This window comes from Pituophis catenifer, unplaced genomic scaffold, assembly GCF_029215685.1.
Source record: "Pituophis catenifer annectens isolate HBS135680 unplaced genomic scaffold, rPitCat1.0.hap2 SCAF_6, whole genome shotgun sequence".
Classification (NCBI taxonomy): Eukaryota; Metazoa; Chordata; class Lepidosauria; order Squamata; family Colubridae; genus Pituophis; species Pituophis catenifer.
Window position 1 is genome coordinate 97,127,571 of NW_027256886.1, and position 15,246 is coordinate 97,142,816.

The window sequence follows — 15,246 nt, forward strand, 5'->3', positions numbered from 1 at the left end:
CCCAAAGTTTGAGTGGATTTATGCGAGTGGTAATTCAGAAAAGATAACAAAATATGTATTTTAATGGATTTTTTTTTTTTTTGCTTTAATTTATATGCCGCCCTTCTCCAGAGACTCAGGGCGGCTTACAATGCGTTAAGCAATAGCCTTCATATTTTTGTATATTTATACAAAGTCAGTTTATTGCCCCCACAATCTGGGTCCTCATTTTACCTACCTTTGAAAGGATGGAAGGCTGAGTCAACCTTGAGCCTGGTGAGATTTGAACTTGCAGTAATTGCAAGCAGCAGATGTTAATAACAGTGCTTTAGTCCACTGTACTACAGGCTCTTATTTAATTGGGCTATCTTTATCTTTTTGAAGATGTTTAACAAGAAATAAAGAAGATTGTTTGATGCTTGTTATTAGCTTGAGATTTTAGTGTTCATTATTAAACTAGGTAACATTTTCAGTGCCAGAAGGGAGTGCAGTTTGCTCTTGTTAATATACAGTGGCTTTCCCTATCAGTGGCGGTGGGAATGTTGATTTCTTCTTGGTAGTTCTTTTATTAATCTGTTGTTTACTGTTTGATTGTTGTTCAAGTGCACTCTCTTGAATAGTGCATAAATGTTTATGTGTGCCTGTTGAAGTCTGAATTGTCTTGAGTGCCAAGTTTCCATGAATTTCCTAACATTTTTAAACTTAGCTTAATGTCAGATCCTCACAGTTTCCCAGTGGAAACTATGGTTAAGTCTATTCATGTATTGTAAAATTCAGGAGCTTTCATCATGTCTTCTGTTAGTTGGCACATGCAAATACAACAAGCAAGATATGAAAAAGATGCAAAATTATACGGTCTTTATTTAGAAATTACAGATTTGAATAGGATACTCATGGGAACAGAGGATAAAATAATTTTTAAAAATCTATAGTTTTCTGCTTAGCATTGAATTAGAGGAAGAACAAATAAAGGAAACAATGATTGCTTGGGCAAAAAATTGTGGATGTTCAATTGAGCTCGATAGATGGCAACAGTTATGGGAAAAGAACTATAAACTAACAATGTCCACTGCATATAAAGAGAATCAGTATAAAATGTTTTATAGATGGCATGTGCCTCCGGAAAAATTGGCAAAAATGTTTAAAGACAAATCAGCTAAATGTTGGAAATGCCATCAAATACCAGGATCTTATTATCATATGTGGTGGACATGTTCAGAAGCTAGAGACTATTGGAGCAGAATTAAAGACATGGTTAGAAGAAATGATCCAACAACACATTGATTTAAAACCTGAGCCGTTCCTATTGGTATATAGTACCAAAGAAAATTAGTAAAGAAAATATATACATATAATAACTGCAGCGAGGATAGCATTTGCGCAAAGATGGAAAGCAGAAAAAATTCCTTTGGATGGGGAAATAATTTAAAAAAAATTAGATTGTGCAGAAATGCACAACAGAATAACTTTGATAAAGAGAGAGAGGATACGGATTATTATAAGATATGGGGGAAATTTATGATTGGTTAGAAAAGAGATATAGATAAAGATTGTGATAATTAAATAAGGAGAATGTTGTATTAAATGTATTGTAATTTGGGGAAAATATTGCAATAGAGAAATGGAAATTATCAAGGAAGAAATGAAGATAGGAGAAATAACAAAAAGAAGAAGAAGTCACAGAAGAAACACCAAGAAGACATATGGAAGGATTGATGTATTATGTTTTAAAAAATATGTGTTGTTTTAAAAAATAAAAAAACTTTTTTACCAAAAAAAAGAAGAATAAAATTCAGAAGAGAAGACGAAAACAACAACACACTCCCCTTCTTGGATATCCGCAGCAGAGGAAACAGTAGCAGATTAGAAACACAAATCTATTATAAAACCGCCCACAAGAACCTAGTGTTCAGTTATCAGAGTAACAACCCAACCTCCCATAAGAGAAGTTGTGTAAGAACATTAGTTAGTCTAGCACAAATACATTGTAGCAACCCTGAACACCGAGAAAATGGAAGCAGATTGCCTATACATCTTCCAATCAAATGAATATACATGCTTTATCAAAAGATTATGACCGTTCAACCCACTACAGCACAATCAACACAAGCTATCAAAAATAACATTGCTATATATCAAAAACATCTCAGAATCAACTAACATAATATTACAACACTATGGCATTATAATAGTACACAAACAAACTAAAGCCTTCCAAAACTTCCAAGAGACCCAATAGCCAAAGGAATAAAAAAGGAATAATCTACAAAATATGGTGTAAAGTCTGTAACAGTTACTATGTAGGACAAACAGGCAGAAAACTAGCAGAACATGAATAGTCCCTTGTTCTTCCATTTCTTATTTCCCTTTCAATTCCCCCTTGTCTGTAAGTAAGTCTTTATATCTAAAAATATTTCTAAAATTAACCATATTTGGGTGTATCAATGCTTCCATTGTTGATAACTATATTGGAATTTTCAAATAATATTTATCTCTAACCTTCTCCCACGCTAATAACAATGCATTTCTTACATAATGTCTATGAAAATACGTATCTTACTTCTGCCATATCATAAAAATGGTATGGCAGGAGCCTGAGTGGCGTAGGAGGCATTAGCAACATTTAGCAGCAGGCAGCATTTAACGGGCTCCTGAGGTGGCTCAGGAGTTCATGGCTTCCATGATGACCATGGACCTGACCCAGCTAATTCATGACCCTACACACATAGGGGGAAACACACTGGACCTGGTTTTTGTCTCTGGACAGTGGTTGAGTGATCTTGAGATAAGGGATATAGTCATTGAGCCCTTGTCATGGTTGGATCACTCTCTCCTTCACCTTGACCTTCGAACCGCGGCACCCCGCCGCAGGGAGGCGGAACCGATAAGATGGTACCGCCCCAGGCGCCTGATGGAACCTGATAGGTTCCAGACGGAGCTTGGGCCAATTCCTGAGGTTCTGGCTCACGCCTTGACTGGAGACCTAGTGGCCGCCTGGGATAGGGCGGCCGCTGGAGCTCTGGATTGAGTCGTGCCTTTGCGGCCTCTGACCCGGCGCTGATCTCACCTGGCTCCTTGGTTCACTGAGGAGCTGAGGGAGATGAAGCGCTGGAAAAGACGCCTAGAGAGCAGTTGGAGGGCTAGTCTTTCTGAATCGGACCGGACACTGGTAAGATCTCATATTAGGAATTACCTAGTGGCGATAAAAGCAGCAAAATGTACTCATTTTGCTGCTCTTATTGCGTCATCAGATAATAGCCCGGCCGCCCTGTTTAGGGTGACCCGCTCCCTGCTCCACCAGGAAGCGCGGGAGGACCCCTTGGAGGGAAGAGCCGAGGATTTTGTTCAGTATCTGCATGACAAAATCACTCAGATTTGGGAAGGTCTGGACTCTGACTGGGTAGATCCAGTGAGGGTGACGGAGGCAGGTCTTGAGACTGTTATCTGGGATGAGTTTGATCCTGTGACCCCAGATGACGTGGACAGGATTCTGGGTAGATTGAACGCGACCACATGTCTGTTGGACCCGTGTCCCTCCTGGTTAGTGCTGGCTTCCCGGGAGGTGACGCAAGGCTGGCTCCAGGGGATTATAAATGCTTCACTGGGTGAGGGTGTCTTCCCCGCTGCCCTTAAGGAGGCAGTGGTGAGGCCCCTCCTCAAGAAGCCTTCCCTGGACCCGGCAATATTGTCTAATTATCGTCCAGTCTCCAACCTTCGTTTTGTAGCAAAGGTTGTTGAGAGTGTGGTTGCGGGACAGCTTCCCTGGTTCCTGGATGAAGCGTCGTATCTGGATCCGTTCCAGTCGGGTTTCAGGCCTGGGTACAGCACGGAAACGGCATTGGTCGCGTTGGTTGATGATCTCTGGAGGGCTCGGGACAGGGGTTGCTCCTCTCTCCTGGTCCTGTTAGATCTCTCAGCGGCTTTTGATACCATCGACCATGGTATCATGCTGCACCGGTTGGAAGAGTTGGGGGTGGGAGGCACCGTACTAAGGTGGTTCTCCTCCTTTCTCTCTGACCGGTCGCAGTCTGTGTTGACGGGGGGGCAGAGGTCGACCCCGAGGCCCCTTATATGTGGGGTGCCGCAGGGATCGGTCCTCTCGCCCCTTTTGTTCAACATTTATGTAAAGCTGCTGGGTGAGATCATCCGTGGTTTCGGGGTGAAGTACCATCAGCACGCTGACGACACCCAGCTGTACATCTCCACCCCGGACCACCCCAACGATGCCTTTGAAGGGATGTCCCAGTGCCTGGAGGCCGTACGGATCTGGATGGGGAGGAACAGGCTCAGGCTCAGGCTCAACCCATCCAAGACCGAGTGGCTGTGGTTTCCGATATAGTCAGCTGGTGCCATCGCTGACCATTGGGGGTGAACCATTGGCCCCCACGGATAGGGCTCGCAACTTGGGCGTCCTCCTGGATTCACGGCTGTCTTTAGAAGAGCATTTGACGGCCGTGACCGGGAGGATTTTTCATCAGGTTCGCCTGATTCACCAGTTGCGTCCCTTTCTAGATCGGGACTCCCTACGCACAGTCACTCATGCCCTCGTTACCTCTCGGCTGGACTATTGCAACGCTCTCTACATGGGGCTCCCCTTGAGGTGCACTCGGAGGCTCCAACTGGCGCAGAGTGCGGCTGCGCGGGTGGTTATGGGAGCGACATGGAGTTCCCATGTAACACCTCTCCTGCGCGAGCTGCACTGGCTCCCGGTGGTCTTCCGGGTGCGCTTCAAGGTTTTGGTCATCACCTTTAAAGCACTCCATGGCTTAGGACCTGGTTATTTACGGGACCGCCTGCTACCACCAATAGCCTCCCACCGGCCAGTACGCTCCCATAGAGAGGGGCTCCTCCGGGTGCCGTCGGCCAAACAATGTCGGCTGTCAGCCCCTAGGGGGAGAGCCTTCTCTGTGGGGGCACCTACGATCTGGAACGAGCTCCCCCCAGAGATACGGAGGGTCCCGGATCTGTGCACCTTCCGCCGCGCGCTTAAGACTATTTCATCAATCCGGCCTGGCCTAAATCTTCCTCCTTTTACATGTGGAAATTTTAAATTTGTTTTAATTATAGGGTTATGGGTAAGGCATTTTAAATTGGGGAGCCACTTTGGATTTAATTTTCTTTTAACTGTATTTTAATGTTTATATTATATGTTTTTTTAATCTTGGCTGTTCACCGCCCCGAGTCCTTCGGGAGAGGGGGCAGTATAAAAATTTAATAAATAAATAAAATAAATAAATAAATAACATCCAGCTGCCTGCAATTACTGCGAGTTCAATTCTCACCAGGCTCAAGGTTGACTCAGCCTTCCATCCTTTCTAAGGTGGGTAAATTGAGGACCCAGTTTGTGGGGGCAATAAGCTGACTTTGTATAAATATACAAAAGTATGAAGGCTATTGCTTAACGCATTGTAAGCCGCCCTGAGTCTCCGGAGAAGGGCGGCATATAAATCAAATTTAAAAAAAAAAATGCATGCCATCCCAATTGCAAATCATGTCCTTCCAAAGTTAGTAATCTTATATTTCTTAATTTGATCCATTCTTTCATCCACGTCAATGCTGCTGCCTGGTAATATAATTCCCAGTTCGGCAATCCAAATCCTCCCCTTATTCTTGCATCTTGTAGCATCTTTATATTAATTCTCGCCTTTTTCCCCTGCCGTATAAACTTCTTCATTATTTTATTGAGATGTTGAAAATAAGTCTTCAATTTTTATGGAAATTTTCTGAAATAAGAACAATTATCTCGGTAGTATATTCATCTTGATTATTGCAGTCTTTCCCATAAGTGATAATTGCAAAGTTTTCCATTTTTCCAAGTCTTTCTCAATTTGTCTTTTAAAATTATAATAATTATCCTCTTTTATTGTTACGCATATTTGTATTCCTAAGTATCTCACTTTTTTCACAATTTGTATATCTAATTTCTTCCTTAATTCTCTTTTTTGTTTTTCTGTAGTATTTTTCACCAATATTTTTGTTTTTTCTTTATTTATTTTTAAACCTGCTACCTCTCCATATTCCTCTATTTGTTCTAATAATTTGGGTCCTGTTCTTTGGGGTTCCTCCAGAATAAATACTAAATCATCCGCAAGGGCTTGTAATTTATATTCCTCTTTTTTAATTTTCATCCCTTTTATTTCTTCATTCTGTCTTATATTTCTATTTAGCACTTCTAGAGTCAATACAAATAACAATGGACATCCTTGCTTTGTTCCTTTTGTTACCTTAACTTTTTCTGTCATCTCTCCATTCATCATTATCTTGGCTGATTGTTTATTATATATTGTTTTTATAGTATTCATAAATCTTTCCCCGAAGTCCATTATCTGTAGTTGCTTTATCATAAACTGCCAATTCACATTATCAAAAGCTTTCTGTGCATCTAGAAATATCATCGCCATTTGTTTTTCTGAGTGTACTCAGAAGTATTCAAAATTATCCTCATATTGTCTCTAATTTGCCTTTTAGGTAGAAACCCATTTTGGTCCATATGAATAAATTCATTTAATAATCTCTTTAGTCTATTCGCCATTATTGAAGTGAAAATTTTGTAATCCGCATTTAACAATGAAATCAGTCTGTAGTTTTTTCTTAATTGCAAGTCTGAATCTTCTTTAAGTATAAGTGTTACATAGGCCTCTATCTACGAGTCTGGCATTTTTGCTTTCAATAAAAGTTCATTAATTAGTTCCAGCAATAACACCTCTTGAAATGTCTTATATAGTTCCGCTGGTAGTCCATCCGGACCTGGTGTTTTCACATTTTTTTGTTTTTTAATCGCTTCTGTTAGCTCCATCATTGTTATTCTTTCTTCTAACATTCCTTTGTATTGTTCAGGTATTTTAGGTAAGTCTGATTTTTCTAAAAATTGTATTATCTTCTCTTCAGATAATACAATTTATCTTTATTATCTCTTGATAATAAAGCTTTTCATAATAATTTTGAATTATTCTCTTCTTTTCTTCACTTCTATAATGTATTTTTCCCTTTTCATCTTGTAAGTATTTTATTGCTTTCTTCTCTCTCTCTCTTTTTATTTTATATGCTAGCCATCTTCCCGGTTTATTTGCATTTTATTTATGCAAAAATATTTATTTGGGTGCTCTTAATTTATTTGCCAAAAATTCTTGCTCATTCAGGTTTATTTCATGTTTTTTCCTTTCCATGTGTTTCTTAATTTTGTTGCTTTGTGTGTCCTTTTGTAAATCTTTCTCTAGTTATACTCCTCTTCCAATTTCTTCTGTATTTGTCTTTTTTTTTCCTTTCCCAGGTATGTTATTGCCAAGCCCCTAATATATGCTTTCATTGTGTCCCATACATTTTGAACTGATGTATCCTCCTTTTTATTAATTTTGAAGAAAAACTCTAATTCCTTTTCCATAGTCTGTTGAAATTCTTTTTCATTTAATATTATTAGATTCAATGTCCATCTTGTCTTTTTCTTCTGTCCTTTCCAAGTTATTGTTATTGGGTTGTGGTCCGCCCAAATGTTTGTTTCAATGTTTACTTCTTGTATGTTATCTATAAATTCTGTTGAAATCTATATCATATCTACCCTCGACCATGACAAATGTCTATTTGAATAAAAGGTGTATTGTTTTTCTTTCAAATGTCTTTTGTCTCCAAATATCTTGAATACTTAATTCTTCAATCATTGTAAAAAAAAGATTTTGGGAGAGTTTTTCTGGGTTTGTTATTTGTCTTTGTTGTTTTATAGTCCAACTCCGCATCCATTACAGTGTTAAAATCACCCATTATACATTCATAATCCAATTCTATAAAATTCTTCTTGTTGGAGCGTATAACACTATCAAAAGTATTTGTTTAAATTTCATTTTTATTTCCACCATTAAAATCCTACCTTCTTCATCCTCAAATATTAATTTAGGCTCTAGTTTTTCTTTAACATCCCCTCTTACTTTGTTGTATCAATGAAGTAAATATAGTGCTCTAATTATTGAGTGCTCTAATAATTTTGTATGTTGCTTTCTAATATGTACTTCTTGTAAGCATATAATGCCCATCTTTAGGCTATTTAATCTGTTGAAAATTCTGTTTCTTTTTGTCGCCAAATTCAGTCCATTTTCATTTATTGATATTGCTTTTATCTTTATTATCTTTATCTTTATTTGATTTATATACCGCCCTACTCCCGAAGGACTCAGGGCGGTGAACATCCAAATGATAAAATACATAAATACAAAATTTAAAAACAGAATAAAACTGAATTCAACAATTTGGCCCAGACAGATTTAAAACACCCCAATCATTTAAAAACAGATTAAAATTTTCATATTAAAAAGAAAAAGGGAAAAGATTAGGCCAGGCCCGCCTGGTGGAATAAAAAGGTCTTGAGAGTGCAGCAGAAGGTGCGCAGATCTGGGATCCTCCGTATCTCCGGGGGGAGCTCATTCCAGATAGTAGGTGCCCCCATAGAGAAGGCTCTCCCCCTAGGGGCCGCCAGTTGACATTGTTTGGCCGACGGCACCCGGAGGAGCCCCTCTCTATGAGAGCGTACCGGCCGGTGGGAGGCTATTGGTGGTAGTAGGTGGTCCTGTAGATAACCAGGTCCTAAGCCATGGAGCACTCTAAAGGTGGTAACCAAAACCTTGAAGCATACCCGGAAGACCACCGGGAGCCAGTGCAGCTCGCGCAGGAGAGGTGTTACATGGAAACGCCATGTCGCTCCCATTACCACCGCGCGGCTGCACTCTACGCCAGTTGGAGCCTCCGGGTGCTCCTCAAGGGGAGCCCTATGTAGAGTGTGTTGCAGTAGTCCAGGCGGGAAGTGACAAGGGCATTAGTGACCATGCGTAAGGAGTCCCGATCCAGAAAGGGACGCAACTGGCGAATCAGGCGAACCTGATGAAAAATCCTCCTGGTCACGGCCGTCAAATGCTCTTCTAAAGACAGCCGTGAATCCAGGAGGACGCCCAAGTTGCGAGCCCCCAATAGTCAGTGATGGCGCCAACTGACTATATCGGGACGTTGGAAACCACAGCCACTCGATCTTGGATGGGTTGAGCCTGAGCCTATTCCTCCCCATCCAGATCCACACGGCCTCCAGGCACCGAGACATCACTTCAAGGGCATCGTTGGGGTGGTCTGGGGTGGTGATGTACAGCTAAGTGTCATTAGCATACTGCTGGTACTTCACCCCGAAACCATGGATGATCTCGCCCAGTGGCTTTACATAAATGTTGAACAAGAGGGGCGAGAGGACCGACCCTTGCGGCACCCCACATATGAGGGGCCTCGGGGTCGACCTCTGCCCCCCTGCCAACACAGACTGCAACTGGTCGGAGAGAAAGAAGGAGGACCACCGCAACACAGTGCCTCCCACCCCTAACTCTTCCAACCAGTGCAGCATGATACCATGGTCGATGGTATCAAAAACCGCTGAGAGATCTAATAGGACCAGGACAGAGAAGCAACCCCTGTCCCGAGCCCTCCAGAGATCATCTACCAACACGACCAATGCCGATTCCATGCTGTACCCGGGCCTGAAACCCGACTGGCACGGATCCAGATACGTCGTTTCATCCAGGTGCTGGGGGAACTGTTGCGCAACCACGCTCTCAACAACCTTCACAACAAAGCGAAGGTTGGAGACCAGACAATAATTAACAAACATTGCCAGGTCCAGGGAAGGCTTCTTGAGGAGAGGCCTCACCACCGCCTCTTTCAAGGCGGCGGGAAAGTCACCCTCACCCAATGAAGCATTTATAATCCCCTGGAGCCAGCCTCGCGTCACCTCCCGGGAAGCCAGCACTAACCAGGAGGGACACAGGTCCAACAAACGTGGTTGCGTTCAGTCTGCCCAGAATCCTGTCCACGTCCTCAGGAATCACAGGATCAAACTCATCCCAGATAACATTCTCAAGACCCTGAGACTACCCAGTCGGAGTCCAGATCTTCCCGAATCTGAGTGATTTTGTCATACAGATACTGAACAAAATCCTTGGCTCTACCCTCCAAGGCGTCCTTCCGCGCTTCCTAGTGGAGCAGGGAGCGGGTCACCCTAAACAGGACAGCCGGGCAGTTACCTGATGATGCAATAAGAGCAGCAAAATAACTACATTTTGCTACTAGGTAATTCCTAATATGAGATCTTACCAGTGTCCAGTCCGATTCAGAAAGACTGGCCCTCCAACTACTCTCTAGGCATCTTTTCCAGCGCTTCAACTCCCTCAGCTCCTCAGTAAACCAAGGAGCCAAATGAGATCAGCGCCGGGTCAGAGGCCGCAAAGGCACAACCCGATCCAGAGCTCCAGCGGCCACCCTATCCCCACTAGGTCTCCAGTCGAGGTGTGTGCCAGAACCTCAGGAAATGGCACAAGCTCCATCTGGAACCTGTCAGGTTCCATCAGGTGCCTGGGGCGGAACCATCTTACTGGCTCCGCCTCCCTGCGGCGGGGCGCAGCGGTTCGAAGGTCGAGACGAAGGAGAGAGTGATCTGACCATGACAGGGGCTCAGTAACTTTATCTCAAGCTCACTCAACCACTGTCCAGAGACAAAAACCAGATCCAGCGTGTGTCCCCTCATGTGGGCAGGGCCATGAATTAATTGGGTCAGGTCCATAGCTGTCATGGAAGCCATGAACTCCCGAGCCACCTCAGACATCTCACCCCCTGACAGCAGGTTTAAATCCCCCATGACCATAAGTCTAGGGGTGTCAACCGCCACCGTGGCGATGACGTTGAGTAGCTCGGCAGGGCTGCTGCCACATGGAGAGAGCCAGGTACGTGATCAGCAAACCCATCTGAACCCCGTGACCCCATTTCACAAGGAGGGATTCACAGCCGGCCGTCTGAGGAACAGTGGCCTCCCTCGGTCTCAGATCTTCTTTAATGATAACCACTACCCCCCCGCCCCTCCCCTGTGACCTCGGCTGATGGAATGCGTGGAAACCTGGTGGGCACATTTCAATGAGGGGAAAACCCCCCTCCTGGCCCAACCAGGTCTCCGTAATACCTGCCAGGTCTGCTCCCCCCTCCTGAACAAGATCACAAATGAGGGGGGCTTTATTTACTACGGACCTGGCATTGCATAGCATCAGCCGAAGGCCTGGGCCCTGAGGGTCTGTGCAACCTGGGGAACGAGTGGAGCCTTGGGGGCCGGAGCACGCCACCGCTCGTAGACAGCGAGTGCACACTCCCCTAACATGATATGGCCCCCTGCTCCTGCCATATCTGCCCCTTCCACCCACTGTATTGATGTTCGAAACACTATCCGGATGAGCTCTGACCCCCCCTCGACCCCGGGTCCCCCACCCCCCACGCTGCACTTCACGGCCAGACCCGACCCTCCCCTTTGTGGGTTATCCCCCATACCCACAGCCTGAATTCCAATCTGACCCTCCCCCTCCCTGGGACCCCTTAAAAGTTTAACTAAAAATTTCAATAAAAAACCCCTCAACCCCCTGGTTTTCACATGCCACCTCTCTGGGTCCCAAAACCCGTCATTGAGGTGGGCCCTCGATAATGAGTAGGGCCACATCTGCGAGAAGGGGGAATCTTGCAGCGCAAGAAGATCCGCTGTCGTGTACATCTCCAAGTACAGCGATGGAGGCACGGAGCATAATCAGGGGGTCTTAAAAAAGATGTAGCATGGAGCCATTGTTCAATGATGTACCACTGGTATCTCTACTGCCCTCCCACGACAGTAGGGGGTCCTGACGATTTCATCCAATAGGAACGACATCCTGCCTGCCCTCTCACAGCGGGACCCTCAAGCAGCCATGGATCAAAAAAGTACTTCTCCCAATGGCAAAATCATGGTGTAATAAAGGCCCCCTCAGCAGTTGCATCATTTGGCTGACCCACTGTCGGAGGGAGAAGTCTATCAGTCTGTCAGTCCGTGAGTCACGCCGGGGGCAAAGATGGAAGTTCTTGGTGTAGTCTTATACTCGAAGATCGTATCTGAGTAAATCCCGATGGAAAAGGGAAGGGGAAAAAGAAGGAAGGGGGGGAAGAGAGAACCCCTTTAGTCAAGGCCAGATAATAAGCCCATTTTTGGCGTATACAATACCCGGGAGCGGGGAGGAGAGAAAGGGTTGGTATCCATGCAACGGGGAAACCCCTCCATCGCCCATCAGCCCTATTCTCCTCAGTTCTTCCAGGATAACAACCAGCTTCCAGACCCCAGCCTCCATTGAATGCCACAGGGGGCCTCCAGGTCCTGTGCAGCCGCCAAAGATCCTCCAGGAAGGGGTCTCTCATCTCCAGTCCCGAAAACAAATCGCTTGTGTCCCTCTCAGTCTCACCTCCAGCAAGCCCCTTTTGCCGACAATAGAGTTTGGAAACAGCGTCAGTACTTCAATGGGGTGTGTCGCGGCCCAAATTAATATCCGGGCCGACCGCGCCACCCCCGCTGATGCCAGCGCCACCATTCCCGGTTCCAAAGGGCCGCTGAGATTTCCGAGTGGGGCAGACGGAATTCAATGGGCTGCCTGCCTGCCACTCACCACCACACTGCCGCCTTCGCCTTCACTTATTTCTTCTTCCATATTTTACTTGTTACTAGTTTTAAGTTTCATCGTTCTTGTCTCTCTTTGTTCCTTTGGCCCCTTTGATCTTGCACCTTCTCTTAGTGCTCTTTCTTTTTTTTCATCTTTATGTTTAATTTCTCTTGCTGCTCCCATCCTAATGGTCCACAAAATTGTTCATAAAATAACTTCACTTTTTCAATTGAATCCAATCTATGTCTTTGTTCTTGCCATGTCACCAAGATTCCTTCTGGTATTAACCATCTGAAACTCACTCCTTTTGTTATTAAAAAAATTGTTAAGAATTGATATTCTCTCCTCAAATCTCTAACTCTTTTAGATATTTGCCTCAGTACTATTATTTCTTTGTCTTTGTACTTCAATGCTGTACTTCTTGTTATTTGCAATATCTCTGTTTTTAGTGCTTTCTTTGTGAATCTTATGTGTACTTCTTTTGGTAATTTGTTTCTCATTGCATATCTTGTATGTACTCTAAAAACCTCGTCAATCTCATTTAAAATCTTCTCCTTGGGTTCTGCCAGCATCTCAGCAATCACCTCTGGTAAATTTTCTCCTTTTTCCTCCTCTATATTTTGAAATCTTAGATAATAATCAGAATGGTCCATTTCCAACGAGATTATTGTTTTTTCTTGGTTTTTGTCTACTGAAATCAACTTTTCTTCTAATTCTTCAACCCTCTTTTCTGTCATTTCCATTTTTTCCTCTTACTTTTAAGTCCTGTTTCATGAAGAGACTGTATGAGATTTTTTAGTTCCAATGTCTCTGAAGTTTTTGTTTCTGTTGATGAGGGGCTTGCTGCTGGGTGTTGTGCTGTAAGTTTCTTCATTTTGATGTTGTCAAAGATAAATTTGTAATCTGCTTATGTTTTATTTGTAACCAAATATCTAATCTTCCCTGATGGTTGGATTAGAGAAAAATAAAAAGAGAGAAAAGGGGGAAAAAAGAACAAAAAAAGGACAAGAATTCAATCACACACACCCCAAAATAAAATACCAGAGATATTCCAACAGTAAAAAAAGGGGGAGAAAAAAGAAAAAAAAACACCAAAAAAATAAAATAAAAACCAAGAGAAAAAATAAAAACAAAAATTTAATCCCGAACAAGGAAAAAAAATTTTTTTTCTTCAGACTCTTCTTGTCTTAATCCACCTTCTCAGCAGTCCGGTTCTTTTCTTGTTACTGGTAACAAGAGAGAGAAAAACTTTAAACAAGAAAGGAAAAAGAATATCCTTATTCCCTTTACTAACTTATAAAAAGTCCCCCAAAAAAAGCAGAGATAGAAAGAAAAACTATCCAATACTTCTTCACCACAAAAAACCCAAACAAAGTACTTCAAAGTAAAAGTAAATAAGGGAATAGGCAAAAAAGATAAAAAGTTTAAAAAGTAAAAATAAAGTTAACAATCTCTTGCACATCTGCTTTCTTATCTTCCTAGTCAGCCTTAGTTATCAAGGTCAGCCTTAGCCTCAAAGCCCTTTTCTTTTTCTCTCTCTCTTTTTCTTCTGCCACTAGATGGCACTGCAGGCTAGTTCAGTCAATCAAGCCAAGCATTTTCAACATTCCAAAGTCTTTACTGCTTTTAATTAATCCTATTCAAACTTTAATTTCACAATTATTTACAACTATTTCATCTCTGCAAAAAAAAAAAAAAAAAAATCAGACTTCTCAAATTGGTTAGTCCTAATTTTTAAAGGAATTCCCAAATTTCTTTAAATTCCTCTTTTCTCCAAATAGAAAGTTTCTTTTAGCCTTGTACTTTCACTTTCCTCGCCACCCAATGTCGGATGTGAGAGCTGAATACACTCCCACTCTCACTCCTCTCTCTTAGCCTCTTTTCCACTCTATTTACTTGCAAGTAACTTTTTTCCCCCCAAAACAAATTTTTCTCACCTCGATGACACACACTGTCTTCTTATGCTTTCTTCCACTGCGGCCGCCCCAGCTTCTTAGCGACTTCTAGGGTCGCTTTCTCCACTGCCCAGTTTGAGGAGCTTCTCCAAACCAACTGGGGAGTTTGCGATCCCCCTGTGTTGGCTTGTCCGTGCCAACACAGGGGGATCGCAAACCCCTTGTTCGTTGTCTCTACAGGGTGACTTAGGTCACTTGAGACCCCAGGCAACCGAGATAGCAGCGGATCTTTAGGAGCTCCCAAAGAGTCTGTCGTACCACCACGATGCTGGCCACGCCTCCTCGTGAATTTTATTCTTTTGAAAATGTTGATTGTTTCATGTTATTCCTTTTTTATTATGACAAACTGTCATGTACATGCCAGATCCATACCTTTGATTGTATGCATGGGAATACTATAGTTTCTAGACATTACAGTCTCTGTTATGTACTGAGACGTTAATCACACATGTATTCCTTTAATTTGTGGTAAGGCAGAGGGGGTAAGGCAGAAATTGATGAGGTCCATGATCTTGGTGTATTTGGTTAGGTTGTATAGTAGTGTGCTGCCATGGATTTTTTTTATTATTTTTTTTTTGCTACTCCTGGATCTGTGGATATAAAGAGTGCTATTACATTGAGTACTGATGGGGTAGTATTTTTTAATTTTTTAAAATACTTTTCTGATATTTTTTATGTATATTTGTTGGTTTTAACAGTCGCTTGGTCGATTGTCGTTGTGAGCCGCCTTGAGTCTTCGGAGATAGGGCGGCATACAAATTTTATAAAATAAATAAATAAATAAATAAAATGTCATCTTTGATTTTATGGAGGCACTGTAGTGGGGAGTTGATATTACAGTATATTCTCTC

At 42.8% G+C, this 15,246-nt stretch overlaps 1 protein-coding gene across 1 annotated transcript in view; it reads left to right on the forward strand.

Annotated features, from left to right (window-relative positions):
- GBF1 (golgi brefeldin A resistant guanine nucleotide exchange factor 1) overlaps nucleotides 1–15,246 on the forward strand; it is a 374,794-nt gene that overhangs the window by 328,501 nt on the left and 31,047 nt on the right. The window lies entirely within an intron of this gene.